The following is a 16,577-nucleotide window of genomic DNA, read 5'->3' on the forward strand; positions in this document are numbered from 1 at the left end:
GTGCATCATCACCAGCTTCCAAAGAGTCAATGACCAAGCATAGGTGCAGGAAAGCTTATTGCCTTTGTAGACCATGACGATGCCTTGATTCCTGGTGTTTATGGGGAGTGGGTTTACTTCATCAGGCTATTCCAGTCTTGGCATGCTTTCATAGTCTTTTATTTGGCAAAAAACTTGGGAATGGAGGAGAGCATTTCAGAGACAGAGCATTGGATGCCCTACTTACCCCAGAGATCACAGGTGTATATCTCAGTACAGAACAATTTGGTGTATAATTCCCAATGGTTCTCCAAAGTGATTGCTCTAATTTCCCTTTCCTCCTGAAATCTGGAAGAGTCCTGGTGCTCTCTATTCAAGTCAGCATTTGATATAGCCAGGATTTTTTTTTAGCAGTTTTAGCCTTTGATGATATGTAATGATACCTTATACAATAAAGAAATTATGATAAGCATCTTATCATTTCCTTAAAAACATTTGGATACTTCCTTTTTATACTATGCCTATATAAATGTTTTATCTATTCTTTATTAGGTTGTATATTATGCTCAGTTGTCTTATAGTTCTCTATATTTTCTGAATACAAATCCTTCACTGGAGATACACACAAATACACATGTGTTTATATAACTGTGCAAGTGTGGATGTAGCATAGGGATACATCACTTAATTCTACTCAGAAACCTACTGCAAATGTAGAGTTATATTGTTACCCAGAAGCTAGGAATGAGCTACTCTTTCCAAAAGCCTAAAGCAGAGTTGTTTTATCCAAAGGACTGGGAAAGAGCCTCATGAGATAGACTCATCATTGCCAACATGGTGTCCCTTTCTAATGCACCAACATTCAATCCAAGCCTTTGTGTGTGAGTGTTATCCAGACAGAAAGAGTTCAGATCCACAGGGTATGAATGATGATGGCAGCAGATACAATGTCCCTGAAAATTCACCCCCCCCCAGTCACTGGAAGCCTCCTACTCCCTCAAGGAGTAGCTGAGAGAGGTAGGTAGCATCCTAGTACTTCAGCATTGAAAGTACTGAAGATATAACACACCCAGAGCCATACCAGGAATGATAAATTATATTCAGAACAGCAACATGTTAGAAGATATCAGCCATGACTCAGAAGCTCCCTCCCAAAACTGCTGACCCAGATAGCCAGAGTAATCAGGTCACCCTGCAGAAGCATCCTTCCAGAAACTGACCAGCTGAGGAGCTTATTTAAAAATTCATATGTGTTTTCAGGGTAGAGTCGAAGAGAAACACTATTCAAGAAGTGAAAATGAGAAGAGTAGCTAACCCAGTTATCAAAAATAGGTGATAGGAAAGGCTTATTGAAATGAGAGTTCACATTGGGAAGAGAAAACTTCAGCCTTTATTTATCCAGCATTTTTAATGGGGTCATCGGACTCCCAGGGGCAGGCTGTTGATAAACCAAATCTTAGACCATTTCCCATGTCTTTATAAAACTTTTTTTACTGTTTCCTTTTTCATTGCATACAAGTAATTGGAGATATATTTTGCAAATATAAAATAAGTTAGAATAATAGGATGTATATGAGAGAAATAGTTTCCCTTCTACTAGTAAGGCTGTGTACCCATGCCTGAAAATACTGATATGCTTAGTCTCTGTCTACAAACAGAGCAATGTTAGCTGTTATTACTTCCATCTTCTCCCTAGTGACAGAATCCATGGCCAGAGCTGAACAATCTCAATTCTGACCTCTCTGGTCTACTTGAGACTGAGGTCCTAAAGTATAGACCTTTCCCAACCCTTGCAGAGACCTGGAGTCGCCAAAGAATGAAGTCAGTAACTGGGAACACGATCCAAAATTTCTCTAATGGAGCCTGGCATTTATGGCTGTTTCTTATTGAAAAGAAGTGAATGTTTTCTGAGAGAAAACTCAAAGCAAGTGTACCAACACTTCAAGACAGAGAAAGAAAATTAAGAGAAGGTGATATTTAATATTCTCTAAAGCAGTGTTTGGTGACTCATACCTGTAATCTCATTACTCAAGAGGCTGAGGCAAAAGCATCGACATGAGTTTAAGGTCATATGTAGGTCTCTATAGGTAGTTCCAGGTCAGCCCGAACTATAGACTGAGACCCTGACTTGGAACAATAATAAAAATGCCTTGTCCTTGCTGCTGGGCGGTGGTGGCACACGCCTTTAATCCCAGCACTTGGGAGGCAGAGCCAGGCGGATCTCTGTGAGTTTGAGGCCAGCCTGGGCTACAGAGTGAGTTCCAGGAAAGACGCAAAGTTACACAGCGAAACCCTGTCAAAAAAAAAAAAAAAAAAAAAGCCTTGCAGAAGCACCATTGTAAACCACAAACATTTGCTTAGAGCTGACTATGCTCATTATTTTGGCATGCATAATGAAGGACAGGGGAAACATTCTCTTTTGAGTGTTTGAGCCCGATGAGAACAGATTTCAGCTGCCACATAAAGCCTGAGTCACTATCCTCAGAGTAGGTGGACCAGTTGGTACCATGGGGACATTGACAAAAGCATGAGAAGCCACGTCCCAGAGCAGACATGCAACCTCTGACCTGTGTCACACCTGCCACAAGTCCTCCTTCCTCAGCTTTCGCTCTTCTATCCCTCCCGTCACTACCCAATCACAGCTCCTTTGCAGAGTTCAATTTTAAATATTTAATATAGAGAATCCCTCTGCCTGATGCAGAAGGAGAGGAGAGAAACCCCTATGGGTTAGGACACTGGGATGTCCTAACTCTTAATAAAACAAGGCCAACAGATTTCTGCTGAGTAATCAGGAAAGAGATGCCAGCTATAACCGAGCGATGCAGCAGGCTGAGCTTTCCCACTTCTCACACCTTCCTTCTCTAGAATGCTTAGGTGTCCTCACTGTCCAGCAAATCCTTCAGCCCTATGTCTGCCCTCCCTTCCCACTGGCCCAGCGTTCCCATGGACATAGTCTGAAATTTGCATGCAAAAAAAAGATGTACAGGGGACACCATCCAAAATTTCCCTAATGGAGCTTGGCATTTATAGCTGTTTCTTATTGAAAAGAAGTGAATGTTTTCTAAGAGAAAACTCAAAGCAAGTGTACCAACACTTCAAGACAGACAAAGAGAATTAAAAGAATGTGATATTTAATATTTTCCAAAGCAGTGAATATAAGCATGCTGGACAGAGGTAGCATCTAAGGCTGCCTTCTATACTGCATCATAAACTGCAGATAAGGCTATTGATCAGAAGTAACTCCAACATGTTGCTTGTGATGAAAGGAGAGAAGAGAGAGCCAAGCCAAAAAGTAGCTAGCTATCCACCTCTGCCAGTCAAAAGAAAACTCCCCTATCACCATTTGAGAATACAAAGTCCCTTTGCAGCACACTTAATAGCCACTTAACAATAGTACTAATCTTGTAAGCATGTGTCAATTGTGGGCCATTTGCAGTCTATCCCTAAATTCTTTATGGTTATTATTTCACCCAATCGCTGTAAAACTTTGTCAGATGACACTATTGGAATCCTATTGTACAGACAAAGAAATCAAGGCTCAGATGGATAGCACTTCCAATAAAACCATTTCCCAAGCATATGCAGGCTATATGACAGTATTGCAAGAGAGATGTGAAAAAAAAAAATGTCTACTCATTCCCAGAACCAACAACAGACCAAAGTAAGGATGCTAGCAAGGTCCAACTTAGTGAATGGATAAGTTTTATTGGGGTTTCTTACAAGGATATGCATGAGGGGTTTCAGGAGCAGGAATGACTCAAAGACAGCTGCATCACCAAGGCCCGCCCCGGCATGAGTGACAGCTCACAACAGCTGTGAACATGGAGCCCGCTGCACAGCTGCAGGCAGCTTATCAGGTTGCACATTGTATTTTCCAGGCAGCTGAGCTGTACGTTGTCTGAGCCTCTTCCAAGCAGCTAGCTTGGCTGATCTCTGCCTCTCCCAGGCCACTAGGCTGGTCTGAGAGTGTCTCTCAGCAGTCCTTGGAGTTGACATAAACTTGGAGAGTCTCCGTAAATCTGGTCAGTTTCAAGGACTCTCTGGAACTTCGAGCTGTTCACTTCCGGAGTTCAATGAGCTTCCATGCAAAGTTGGGATGTTTCATCTCCATTTAGAGCAACCTAAGTCTTAATGACTTTCCTTTCGTGATAGAATATTTTGTCTGTGAGGAAATGGCTACACAACAATGGGTGGCATGTCACCACAATATAAACAGCAGTACATAATTGGAGAAATAAACCTAGAGGCCAGTTGACGGTACAGTATACAATCATAAGGCTGTTTTATTTCTTCTGTTTCTCTGATTATGCTTGTTGTCTACTTATGCCTAATATAAGATCAACAAACGATTTTTCTTAGTGATTGCCTTTATTTTCTTCTGCTTCAGAGAAATAAGTAAGGTGCCAGAATTGTCCCTGACATCCCCAAAGTGTGAAAAATATCACACCTCTATAAACACCTTTTTGTTTTTTGAATTGAATTTTGTAATAGTAATACACTAAGTTCTTTTGATAATAATTTCATTCACAAACTAAAAATATTTATAATTTGGAAATAATGCATTAAACACCAATGTATTAGCAGATATTCTATACTGGCAGCCACACTGGCAGTTACTGAAAAATCAAAATCAAAGATTCTGAACATTTTCCAATTTTGCTCCAAGTTAATATTACAGATTGGCATGAAAATGGTCTTTAATGTAAGACAAGAACATGATATAGATCTATTCAAGTTCAATATACACATGTATACATAGTGTATATATATATATGTGTGTGTGTGTGTGTGTGTGTGTGTGTTACATATATGTGTATGCACAATAAATATAATCCTTTATGAGCATAAGATGTCAAAGAATAATAATGGGCCAAAGTTAATATGGAAAAACTCACAAGTAAAGTAAGTGAGTGAAAGTGGAGATCGTCAGAGAGGAATGAGGACAAAGAGGAAGAGGGTCTTACCTGAGTTGGAAACAAGAGAAGTCAAAGATACAGAACTCAAACTGAGACCCAACTCTCTAATGGGGGAGGCTCCGTACATTCACAATCAATGTTCAGTATTCATTCACTTCCACTAGATATATAATGAAAAACAGAATTTTAAAATTGCCATGATCTTCTCCTTTAAGGAGCTCAGAGCCCAACATAAAACCACAAACATGAAGCAACCATCAACAAGAGTTAAAATTCTAAGCTTTATACTCACACTGACCTGGTGTGGTGGTTTGAATGATAGCAGCCCCCATTGGTTCATATGTTTGAATGCTTGGTCTCCAGTTGGTAGAACTATTTGGAAAGGATTAGGAGGTGTGGCCTTGCTGGAGGAAGTATGCAGCTGGAAGTGGACATTGTGGTTTAAAAATATTCATGCTATTTAGAGTCAGTTCTTTCTGCCTTCTATTTGTGGGTCAAGATGTAAGCTCTCAGCTGTGTGTGTTTGCTCAACCATCATGGACTCTGACCCTCTGGAAATGTAAGTCCAATTAAATGCTTTCTTTTATAAGTTGCTTTGGTCATGTTATTTTGGCACAGCAATAGAAAAGTAACTAAGACAGAAGTCGGTAATGGGAGTGGGGTATTGTCATGACAGGTCTGACCAGGTGGTTTTGTGGGGAAATGTGGAAGCCCTTGGGACTATGGACTAGGAAAGCACTGGAATACTGTAAGCAGAACTTAATGCACCATCCTAAGTAGTGCTAAGAACTATACAGACTGTGGAAGCCCAACTCAAGAGATTGTAGAGGGGAGCAATATTAGCAACTGGGATAGAGACTATTCTTGTCTGGCAAAAAAAAAAAAAAAAAAAAAAAAAAAATGTGGCTGCTTTCTGCCCTTGTCTTAAGAATTTGCCTGAAGCTAAATGTAAAAGTAATGGAAGAATTTATTTAGTGGGGGAGACTTCAAGACAACCAAAGATTGACTCTATCTATCACATGGTTATTAGTAACCATTCTTATCAGGTCTACAGTGAAACAGAACAAGCGGAGAAAAAAGAAATACAATATGTACATTTTTAAGAGATTAAAAAGCACCAGGAAACAATGTTAGAGCCAAGGTTTGTGCTGAAAGAGTAAAAGGAGGCCAAGGGGCAGCCTAATCTATATTAGGATAATGGGAAGGGTGTCTTCAGGGCAAGACCCTACCCAGTTAAGCTTCCAATTTGTGAAAATCAAAGACCTGTTGAATTTTCTACTCTCCAAAAGCAACAACAAATCAACGCTGCTACAAATGTGATTCAAGGGTGCCAGGGTTCACTCAAGTTGCTCGTCAAACTTAGCAGCATCATCCAAGTGGTTCAGGCTTTAGTCATAAAGGATATCCATGCAAAGAGGCTATACAATCTTCGTCTGTGGTTAAGGGAAGCTGCAAGGCAAGGAGTGTGGCAGGGGAATCTCTGCATGAAGACCCTGAGAAGCCGTTGAATGGAGCTATAAAAATGAAACCTGGATTGTGTTGGAGGACCCAAGGTGTTAGATGTCCTGGAACTATGGGACATCTACCAAAGAGAACTGCACACAGGGAGTGGAACTAGCCCAAGAGATAGAAGTACATTGCAGTTAGCAAAACTGGAAAGACAGGGCCATCTAAGCCCTCTGACACTAGTGCTGGTGGCCATTTCAGGGGAGCAGGAGGTGGCAATTGAATCAGTCCACCAAGAGGAAAATCCCTGATGGGTGAATCTCAGATAGGCAAGGCCCCAAGACGACAGACTTCAGAGTATCTTTTGCTTCGCCTGTGCCTTTACATGTTTGCCACTACCATCTTTCTCTGGTGTCTGGCATGGTGTGAAGGGGAGTGGGGAGATCCCCACTGCCTGCAATGTAGTGTGTTTATCTCATGGATAAATGTCTTCCTGGGCATTTTTTTACCTGTGGATTATAATGAAGATGATTTCTTCCTAAGATGTACTGTCTAATTGATAATAATAATGTTAGCTTAAATAGAGTTTTGATGATTAAGAACACATGAGGTTCTATTGAGGAGCCATATAGACTATGGCTTAGGTTAATGATTAAGAAAAACAATTGAGTCCCAGTAGCCCAGCTAGTTTAAATTCTAATCTTAATGTTAGGAGATGGGTTCACAGGTTTCAGAGTGCATGATAGCTGAAACAAAGCTTTGAAAATAACTTAAAGTTAGACTAAGGTGCTTTTGTTAAATAGCTTTGAGGTTAAAAAAAAATCCAAGTCTAAAATCTAAAGTTTTAGAAAAGCACATAGTTGAGTGAGGAACTCATCAAGGTCAGGGAACAAATACAAAGCAGCCCAATTAATGTTAGCTGACATACCTTTCTTGCTAGGGTTGGTTGATGACCAAAGGTGATGATTAATTTCTTATAAAAATTTCTGTCCTCAATCTCCTGATATAAAAAAAAAAACTATTGAGTTGGGTATTCACCCTAAAGATTTGAAGTAGAGCTGACCAATTGTTTTTCATATATAAAAGTTTAAGTTCTTGATTCCTCTAAAATTCTTTAAAAGATTATCCTTCAAGATAAGTAATAAAGTGATTGGTCCTTTCTTTGTAACCACAAAATGCAGCCTGCCAGTGAAAGAATACCTTGCTTGCCTATGCTGTTAATCTATAACAAATTGTTTGGATATGAATGTGCATGGGTTCTTGGGATAATTTGTTTTTCACCTATAATATATAAAATGTTTAGTCGTGTTAAGAGATATGGAAAACATGCTGTTTTTTACTTGTATTCCTTGTAAATCAGTCACTTGAAAAATATAATGTAGCTATACAGAGAAACCCTGTCTCGAAAAACCAAAAAAAATATATATATATATAATGTAACCACAGTGTCATTTTTATATTGCCTGAAAGATTTTGTTGGGGTATATAAGCTGTAAGAGGAAGAATAAAGATAGAGTTAGAAGGAAGGAGAAGGAAAACATCAAGAATGAGAGAATGAAATCACTAGGAAAATAAAGAAAATGGAAAAAAAGAATAAAGAAAAGATCTGAAGGAAACCATCAAGGGAGTGTGTAAGTATCTTTCCCCTTAACCCCTCAGATTAAAAAATGTCTAGTATACTGACTCCATGGATTCCCTTTGAGCCTTGTGCTGTTGGAGGCTGGCCCCCAGGCAGCAAAACACTAGACATGGAACTACAGGGTTTAGAGTTTTCCCTGCTGAGTTTCAGTCTTGCTTTGGTCCAGTATTTCCTCACAGTGCCCCAATTTCTCCATTTAAAAATGATAATGGATATTCTGTGCCAGTATATGTTGAAACTATGCAATTGCTTTTTGATTGGACAGGCAATTACAATTAAAAGATTGTTTTGAGTCTCAGAAGAGACTTTGAACTTTGGACCTTAACATGGTGTTGAGAGTGTATAAAAGAATATGGGGATGTTTGAAGTTGGACTAAATGAATTTTGCATTATAATATAATCACAGGTCTATGGAGGCCAGGGAGTGGAATGTAGAGGTTTAGATGAAAATGGGTCCCACAGGTCATATGTTTGAACACTTGGTCCCTAGTTGGTGAAACTGTTTGGGAAGAATTAGGATGTATGGCCTTGCAGGAAGAAGTATGTCTCTGTGGGCAGGCTTTAAAGTTTCAAAAGACTCACGCCATTTTGTGTTAATCCTTTCTGCCTCCTGTTTGTGGAACACGTTATGAGCTCTCAGATGTTCCTGCTGCCACGCCTTTGCTCAGCCATCATGGACTCTAACACTCTAAAACCGTAAGCGCGATTAAATGTTTTCTTTCATAAGTTGTCTTGATCATGGTGTATTGTCACAGCAATGGAAAAGTAACTAAGACATTTAGAGCGGCCACTTACCTTTTTTTACCTGCCAGCATATTTTTAACCTTTGAGGGCAGATCTCTACTACTGTAAAAACACTAACAATCAACATGTGGATTGAATCAAGCACTACTATTAAATCTTACGGCCAAAAAGAGCTTACGGGGATTTTGATGGTGATATTGTAGAAGGCCTTTGTACTGAAGTGATTCTCATCCCAGCTGTCCATTAAACCCACCCAATTACTTGAAAATACAAAGTGCTATTGCCTATGTCCCGCTCTAGATTAATATTATCATTTAAGCATCTGGAGCTAGGACTTTACCATCAATGCTGTTAGATGATCCCCTTGTACCCTCTAGTTTGAGTATAGAAGACTATAACTTCAAGGGGAGGGGGAAAATCACACTGGGCCTCCCAGAACTGGTGATTCCAGACTCTCATTGCTAGCATGTGACTCCAACAAAAAACAATGGGAAGAGTGTCAGATATTTAGCAGACATTGACAAGGCCTCAAGGAGAACTGCATTTTTCCTTTCTGGAAATATGAAAAATGGTTCCCCTCTGTGCTGCATCTCCAACTCTGAATTCTCTCCTTAAACATCTCTTGCCTTTTAAACTTGCTTTCAACCTGGAACACATTGATAACCAAAAAATTCACAGCCATGTCACAGGGACTGAATAATCAATGTCAGTGGCCTATTGAGTGGTGTCTTGGCCACACTGCCGTTCTCACTCAAGTGACCAGCATGCCAGAAAAACCCTCTGATGTATGGACCCTGAGGGTGCCATATCAAGTTCACGATTATCCTTAAGGTAAAAAAGGCATTCTTATGGCTCCTACTTATGCAGCCATAGGTCCATGATAGCTAATACATTTTCAGAGAAGCTATCAGAGTGAAAGACACTTAAGGACTTGGGCAAATGTGAGCAGCCACTTCAATCAACCCCTAGCATTCATCCAACTTCCTAGAAATTTTATCAAATGCTTTTCACCTCTTTGTTGTAATATGTAAGGAAAGATACAATGCACAGGACTCCCCAAAGTTCCCAGTGAGGTGTCATTGACAGAAATCCCACTTGAATTAATCTAACCCCACAACCCTTGAGGAGGCAAGTGAGTATGCAGATTCCAGCAAGACATCCCCTGATTTAGACATAAAACCAGCTCAGAGAGCCTGCAACATCAAGATGCAAGACACTTTGGGGCTGTGAGTCAGTTTTCTTCTCCAGGCAATTAGCAATTACCAGCATTTATTCAGTGAATGGGAGTCAGGCAAACAGACAGACGCTGACAGTCTGTCATTATCGCACAAAAGAACTGCAGCTTTTATCCTCTCAGAGGAAGGAAGACTTTAAGAACTCCTCAACTTTCGGGATCACACACTTTGCAGACCTATGATTTATTTCATCATCAACCTTAAAAATAATAGAAAGTTCAGCCATCTCTATTTGAGGAGCTGCTCGCAGGTGCACCTCCCAAGACTCCCATGGAGCTCAGAGAAAGTGTTGACAGAGACAGAGAACACAGAGGCACTGAGTCAACAGCCCACAGAGGGCGCCGGGCTGCACCACTCACATGGGCTCACTCCTAGGAAGGGTGCCTGTTCTAATTTCATTCTTGTTGCTGTGGTATAATAAGTGAATAAATCTTTTTTGAAAAAAAAAATACTCTGAGAAAAAGCAATTTAGAAGAGGAAAGGTTGCAGTCCATCACTGGGGGCGGGGGGATCAAAGCAGGAACTTTGAACAGCTTGTCACACTATATCCACAAGCAAGAGAAAGAAAACAACTGATGCATGCAGGCATACTTGCTTGCAAGCTGCCTTGCTTGCTGAGTTCTGCTTGATTGCTCCACGAATACAGTTCAGGACCCCTGATGAAGAAATGGTGCTGTCCACAGTGGATTGAATTGTCACACATTAATTAAATAATGCTCCACAGATATGCTCACAGGCCAACCCAATGTAGACAATTCTTCAGTGAGATACTCTTCACAAACGCTCCTAGCTTGTGTCAGGTTGACAACAAAAGCTAACCACCCCAGCACCCTTCCTATGAGCTTCCTTCCTTCACTATGGCAGATTGTGTTTCCCTGTGTTCAAATCAAACGTGATAATTACTTGTCAAGTGCCAGTTAATGAGCCAGTACAAGATACTCATAGAAGTCAAAGTGAATGGATCATCTATCCATGGACCCGGCTCTCTTCAGCTACAGGCTTTCAGTTTGGCCAGAAACTGAGGAAGACAGCCAAAGGCAACTGGGAGTCTGCTGGTTAGGTTACAATCCAGCACAGTCTAACTAACCTCAGTCAGGTCTCTCTCCAATCCAGAACAGTCAGGTCTGTCTCCAACGTTGGTGAAGCCTAATTTAGAAAAAAGAAAAAAGAAAAAAAAAACACTTCATCTGGGACTTAGTTCAGCTTCCTTGTTTGACAAAATCATAAAATCTACCTCGCATGAAATAGAGACTGTCTACAGAAAGCACGCTCTCTTGCACATCACAATGCATGGTCAACACAGACAGGTATTAGGAGTTAAGAGCTGGGCCTACTCTTTGTCAGCCAGTAGTAAAATATCCTTACCATTAAGTCTTAGAGCTCTGTCCTTTAGTGTGTTAAAGGCCAGTCCTTTCTATTCATTCCCACCTGAATTACTGCCTTTTGGTGGGCCTCAGTGAGAGTGGAATTCCAGGCAACCCTGTGATCTGGTGTCTGTCCAGAGCACCACAGTTTTCCAAGCCTACCGATCCATTTTGCCTTCCCTCACCCCTCCAGGACCAATTTTTCCATAAAGGATCCCGTGTAAACTGTGGCATCTAAAATACTAAACTCTTCTTTGCAGCATGTTCGGGCACTTAAAACACAGGGGGAAAGCTGGTGTTCCTCCCTCCTTGCTGTCATTCTGGCCCTGTAATCTGACTCTTTTCAACTTGGAGCCCTCTCTAGAGACTTCCAGACTTAGATCCTCACACTCTGTTACACTTCTCACTCGAACCCCCACCGTGTGCCAGGTCTTTCTTCCTGTTCTCCTAGGTTCTATGACAATCCGGTACTGGCTTGAATTCCCTAAACATTCTTTACCCACAGTATGTGAACTACAGCCAGATTAAAAGCACCTCCTTGTAAATCAGAAATAAAGTCACACATGGAAAAATACACATATGCACACAATTGCACAGTTACAAAACATGTGCAGGAAGACGTGCTTAACATCATCTTAATCAATTCTTATGCAAAGCCAACCTGCTTATGTTTCTCTTCACAATGTTTTTCTTTTTCTTAGTCCAGTCTTCTGTACTGCTGTACTTTGAGTATGTCCCACCAAAATTCATGGGTTAGAAACCTCATCCCCTAAATCATGTGTCATGTCAGTGATGCTTTAGGGTGAGGCCACACCGGGAGTCATGTAGGACTAGATGAAGTCATGAGGAGGGGCCACTCCTCTATTTCCTGAGCTGTCCCCTCCGTTTCCATTATATCATCCTTCTCTTCGTCCTGCATCTACATCAGCATCTCGAAGCCCAACTTAGATCGCATCTATCCCGTAAAGCCTTCCTTAACTACCCCCTCCAACACATGGTTTTCTTCATCTGTATATATTACAAATCACTACTGGTGACAGAGTTTGACAAATGAATTTAACTTTTCCACAGTAGGAGAAATGGTCAGGAAAGAGTAACGGGAGTGTAGATAGCAACGTAAGAGTATGAACCATGCTCCAATATAAGTTTTGGGAAAGAAGAATTTGAAGAGTGTTGGCCATCATGGTTTGACTGATTTCCCTCCAAAACTCATGTGAAGGTCTAGTTGTATTGTCACAGTGTTGGGGAGGGGGGCTCCTAAAAGATGGCTGAGCTATGAAGATTCCTGCCTTGTGAGTGGGACCAATGCACCACTGCAGAAAAGCAAGTCCAGGCCCTGTTTTGTTTTGTTTTTCTGTTTTTTTTTTTGTTTGTTTGTTTGTTTTTATTTTTTCAAGACACCATTTCTCTGTGTAGTTTTGGTGTCTGTCCTGGGTCTCACTTTGTAGACTAGGCTGACCTCGAACTCACAGAGATCCACCTGCCTCTGCCTCCCGAGTGCTGGGATTAAAGGTGTCCACCACCACCTCTCAGCCCAGGCCCTATTTTATCTCTAGGACTTCTTCTGATGCTGGACTTGGACTTCTAATGCTCCAGAATAGTGAGGCAGTAAACTTCCATTTATTATAAATGATCCACCCTGTGTTCTGTTTTAGCAGCACAAAATGAACTAAGATAATAAGAATTTCTTTTTGAACAGATAGGTAACTGACAGTTAAGTCTGAGAGAGCCTGGCATAATGAGTTTTAGCGTGTGTGTCTATCAGTGGTTCCTATCTAGACAAATATCAGTAGATTCTGAGTGTCTCGGAGAGGCAAGCTTTTCATTAATAAGCATGTCCTATCAGATGTTTTTATCAACTATTTCCACAATAATGCTGACAAATACAAAGGATCTCAGTTGCCTACAGTTCTACTCATGCATTCACAGAGGTATAGGATTCTGTGCACCTGGTTGATTCTGCTTCTTACTGCAGGTCTACACATCACCTGCAGCACCTGTGCTATATGGCAATCCTGCTTGCATCTGCAAACTAACCCTCCAGAGGAAGAAAGAAGGCATGGTTTCACTGTCATACGTCAAAGCAAGCCATATGGCCAACACCCATACCAAGGAGCTGAACACATTCCTCTTAGAGTGAAGCAATTGCATTTGGGTAGAGAAAAGAATTGGGGCCTCGGATTCAGTCTACCATACAGCCACAGTGTATGCCATCTGAGTGTAAAATCAACACAATGAGATGATAATGAGAAGTTAGGCCTTTATGGTTTTACTCTACTCTCCCACAAGGTGGCTTTAAGGGGAACATTTCTGATACAACCTCTAAACTAAAAGGGTTAGACCAAATAGATCTTACATTGGCTTTAAAATCTCACAAATAGTATTTAATCCTCATCTTATTTATCTGATAATGCAACCTAGGTCACCTAGAGAATAGTCAGAATAGCGCTCACAGCAATCATCTACCTACCCTTCTCTCTGAATAAGATGCCAACCTATTTTCCCCAACAACTCAATAGCCGTTTTGATGAGGAACCTTACACACAGCAAAGTTAAATGATTTTTTTTTAGATCACCTAGCATTAAAATGGAAGAGTAGAATTTGACTCAGGAAGGCTGACTCACACCCTGTGGTCTAAATAATCACACATACACTGCCTCTCCAATGCATGTTTTTCTAAACCAAACTCTACTTAGAACTTCCTCTCCTGTTCATTTTCATAATTGACAACTCCACTCATTCAATTGTATAGAATATACACAAAGCTCTTGAGTTCTCCCCCCTCTATGTATATAATAGTCTCCGGGTTCTATGGCTTTTATGGGTTTGAGGTGCTTTAAATCTACCCAGTACTGTCCATCCCACTGTCTCTACCACATGCCCATTACTATGTCTATTAGACAAGGGCTTTAAACTGCATTCCCTGCTTCAAGGCTTGTGATCATCAAATCTGCTGTTCTTCAGCTCAAAGGCTCAGTGACTCCCAGTTTGGCTCTTGAATTCAGACTCTTGTGTGTGATCTGTGGTATTTCTCATAGTCTAATGGTCCTTGAATAAGGCCACAGCCTCAGTCCTTTACAGCTCACCTAAAACACAAACTCTTTGTTTCAGCCATAAAACTACTTTTTATTTTTCTTACATGTCATGTTTTTCCTGCCCTCGAGTGTCCCCTTTTTCTTTCCATTCATTTAACAAGTTGCATTTGTTCACATATTGAAATATGATGTTACCACCTCTAGATATCACTCTACGATACCGGGTCCTACTTTGTGTTCCCCAAATCATCCTATACTTTTTCTTAACATGACACTTGACATAATAAATTGGAAGTTTCCTTTCTAGAAAAAAGGAAACTTTTTGTGTTACACCCCACAATTTATGCTTCTTGAAATCAGGAAGAGTCTTGTGCACAATAAAGTTATTTCAGCAAAACTAAGTCTCAGAGAACCCTATTTCTGGGAAGATGACATAGATATACTACTTTTCCCTACTGCTCCCACAAAATTTAACTAAAAGCTGAGCATAAACACGAGACATAAAATCAATTAAAATAAAAGCATTATAGTGTGAACAGTAATTTGCATGTCTCTAGCAAGACTGAAAAGAAGAGCCAAGACACACATTACTGAAATCTGTGATTAAAACAAGGGTTATCAATACAGACCCCACAGACATAGAAATATAGTAAATAAATATATAAAACAATAAAATTAAATGTGGCAACTTCAGTGAATTTGGATAACTCCTCAAAAATCATAAAGTAACACAAATTAGAAAATATGAACTAGATAATACAAATATCCTAAATAATTACTATTTCTTATTTAAATTTTCTCAAAAATTGGTATTATCACACTAAATTTTTTACTATGGATCTACTACATAGTTAAGGAATTAAATCACTTCTGCACAATCTTTCCAAGAAGAAAGAGGAAATTTATAACTCATTTTCTAAAGTGACCGTTATACCAATGAAAAAAACAGACAAGCATAGTACAAAATAAAATTACAGACCAACATCTCTCATGAATGTAGAATTAAAAAATCTCAACATATCAGCCAACTAGATAAGCAATACATAAAGCAATCATTACACCAAGACCAAAGGTAGTTTGATATTCAAAACCAAATTTTAAAAAACTCTATTATATCAGTAGCCAAAGAAGAAAAATCATGATTATATCTCTTGGTACTGAAATTTTATTTTGCCAAATTCAATATCTATTCATGACTAGAACGTTCAAAAGAATAAAAAAATTGAAAGAAGAAAATTATTCAACGTAATAAGAAATATCCACCAAATGCCTACCCCTGCCATTTCATTTACTGGTGAAAAGTTGAATGTTTTATTCCTAAGACTGAAAGCAGGAGAAATCCACTCTATACACTGACTAAGCATGATGATGGAAATGATACCCAGTGTAGTAAGACAAAATAAGGGAATAGATCTAAAAAGCATACAGTTTAGATAAGACAAAAATAAACTCCCCTGTTTGTAAATTACATAGTTGTGTTGAAATTTCTTAGAACATTTTAAAAATATTTGTGTCCTATCATTGATAAGAGACATTTTAAAAAAATCAGATGACTCAAGATAAAATATTCCCCAGATGGTTATATTTCTAGATATTTGTAATGGACATGTAGACACCAAAATTAAATATACAATTCTATTTTTAGCAGATCAAAACATTTGTTTAGGCATTAATCTACCAAAAATACATAGGCTATATATGCTTAAAATATAAATTATTGATGACAAAAATCAAAGAGCTCTAAACAACCTGAAAAACATATTTGTTTATAGATTGAGAGGCCCAATATATTAAAGATGTCAGATCTCCTTAAAATGGTTGTTACATAGTTCCCATCAAACTCTCAGCAAGGTCTGCTTTATAAATAGATATAGAAGAGATTTTTTCTAAACTTTACATTTAAACTCAAGGGAGTAAAATAGCAAAGACATTTTGAAAAGAAGGAAGGAAGTGAGAGGAAGCAATTGGCCTATTTTGATAACAATTTATATAGATAGCCTAACCACCAAAAGTTCTGGCAGTGACAGAGTTGTAGATCAAATCAATAAAATAGAAAACCAGAAACAGACTCACAAGCATGCCAGACTTGTTTTTGACAAAGACTCAAAAGTGACTCAGTGAGAAAGGTGAGCATTATCAACAAATGGCATTGGAGTAATTGGACGGACATTCATATGTATAAGAACAGGAACCATGATTCATAAGGCCAAAGAGTATC

The sequence above is a fragment of the Peromyscus maniculatus genome, chromosome 16 (assembly GCF_049852395.1).
Source record: "Peromyscus maniculatus bairdii isolate BWxNUB_F1_BW_parent chromosome 16, HU_Pman_BW_mat_3.1, whole genome shotgun sequence".
Taxonomy (NCBI): domain Eukaryota; kingdom Metazoa; phylum Chordata; class Mammalia; order Rodentia; family Cricetidae; genus Peromyscus; species Peromyscus maniculatus.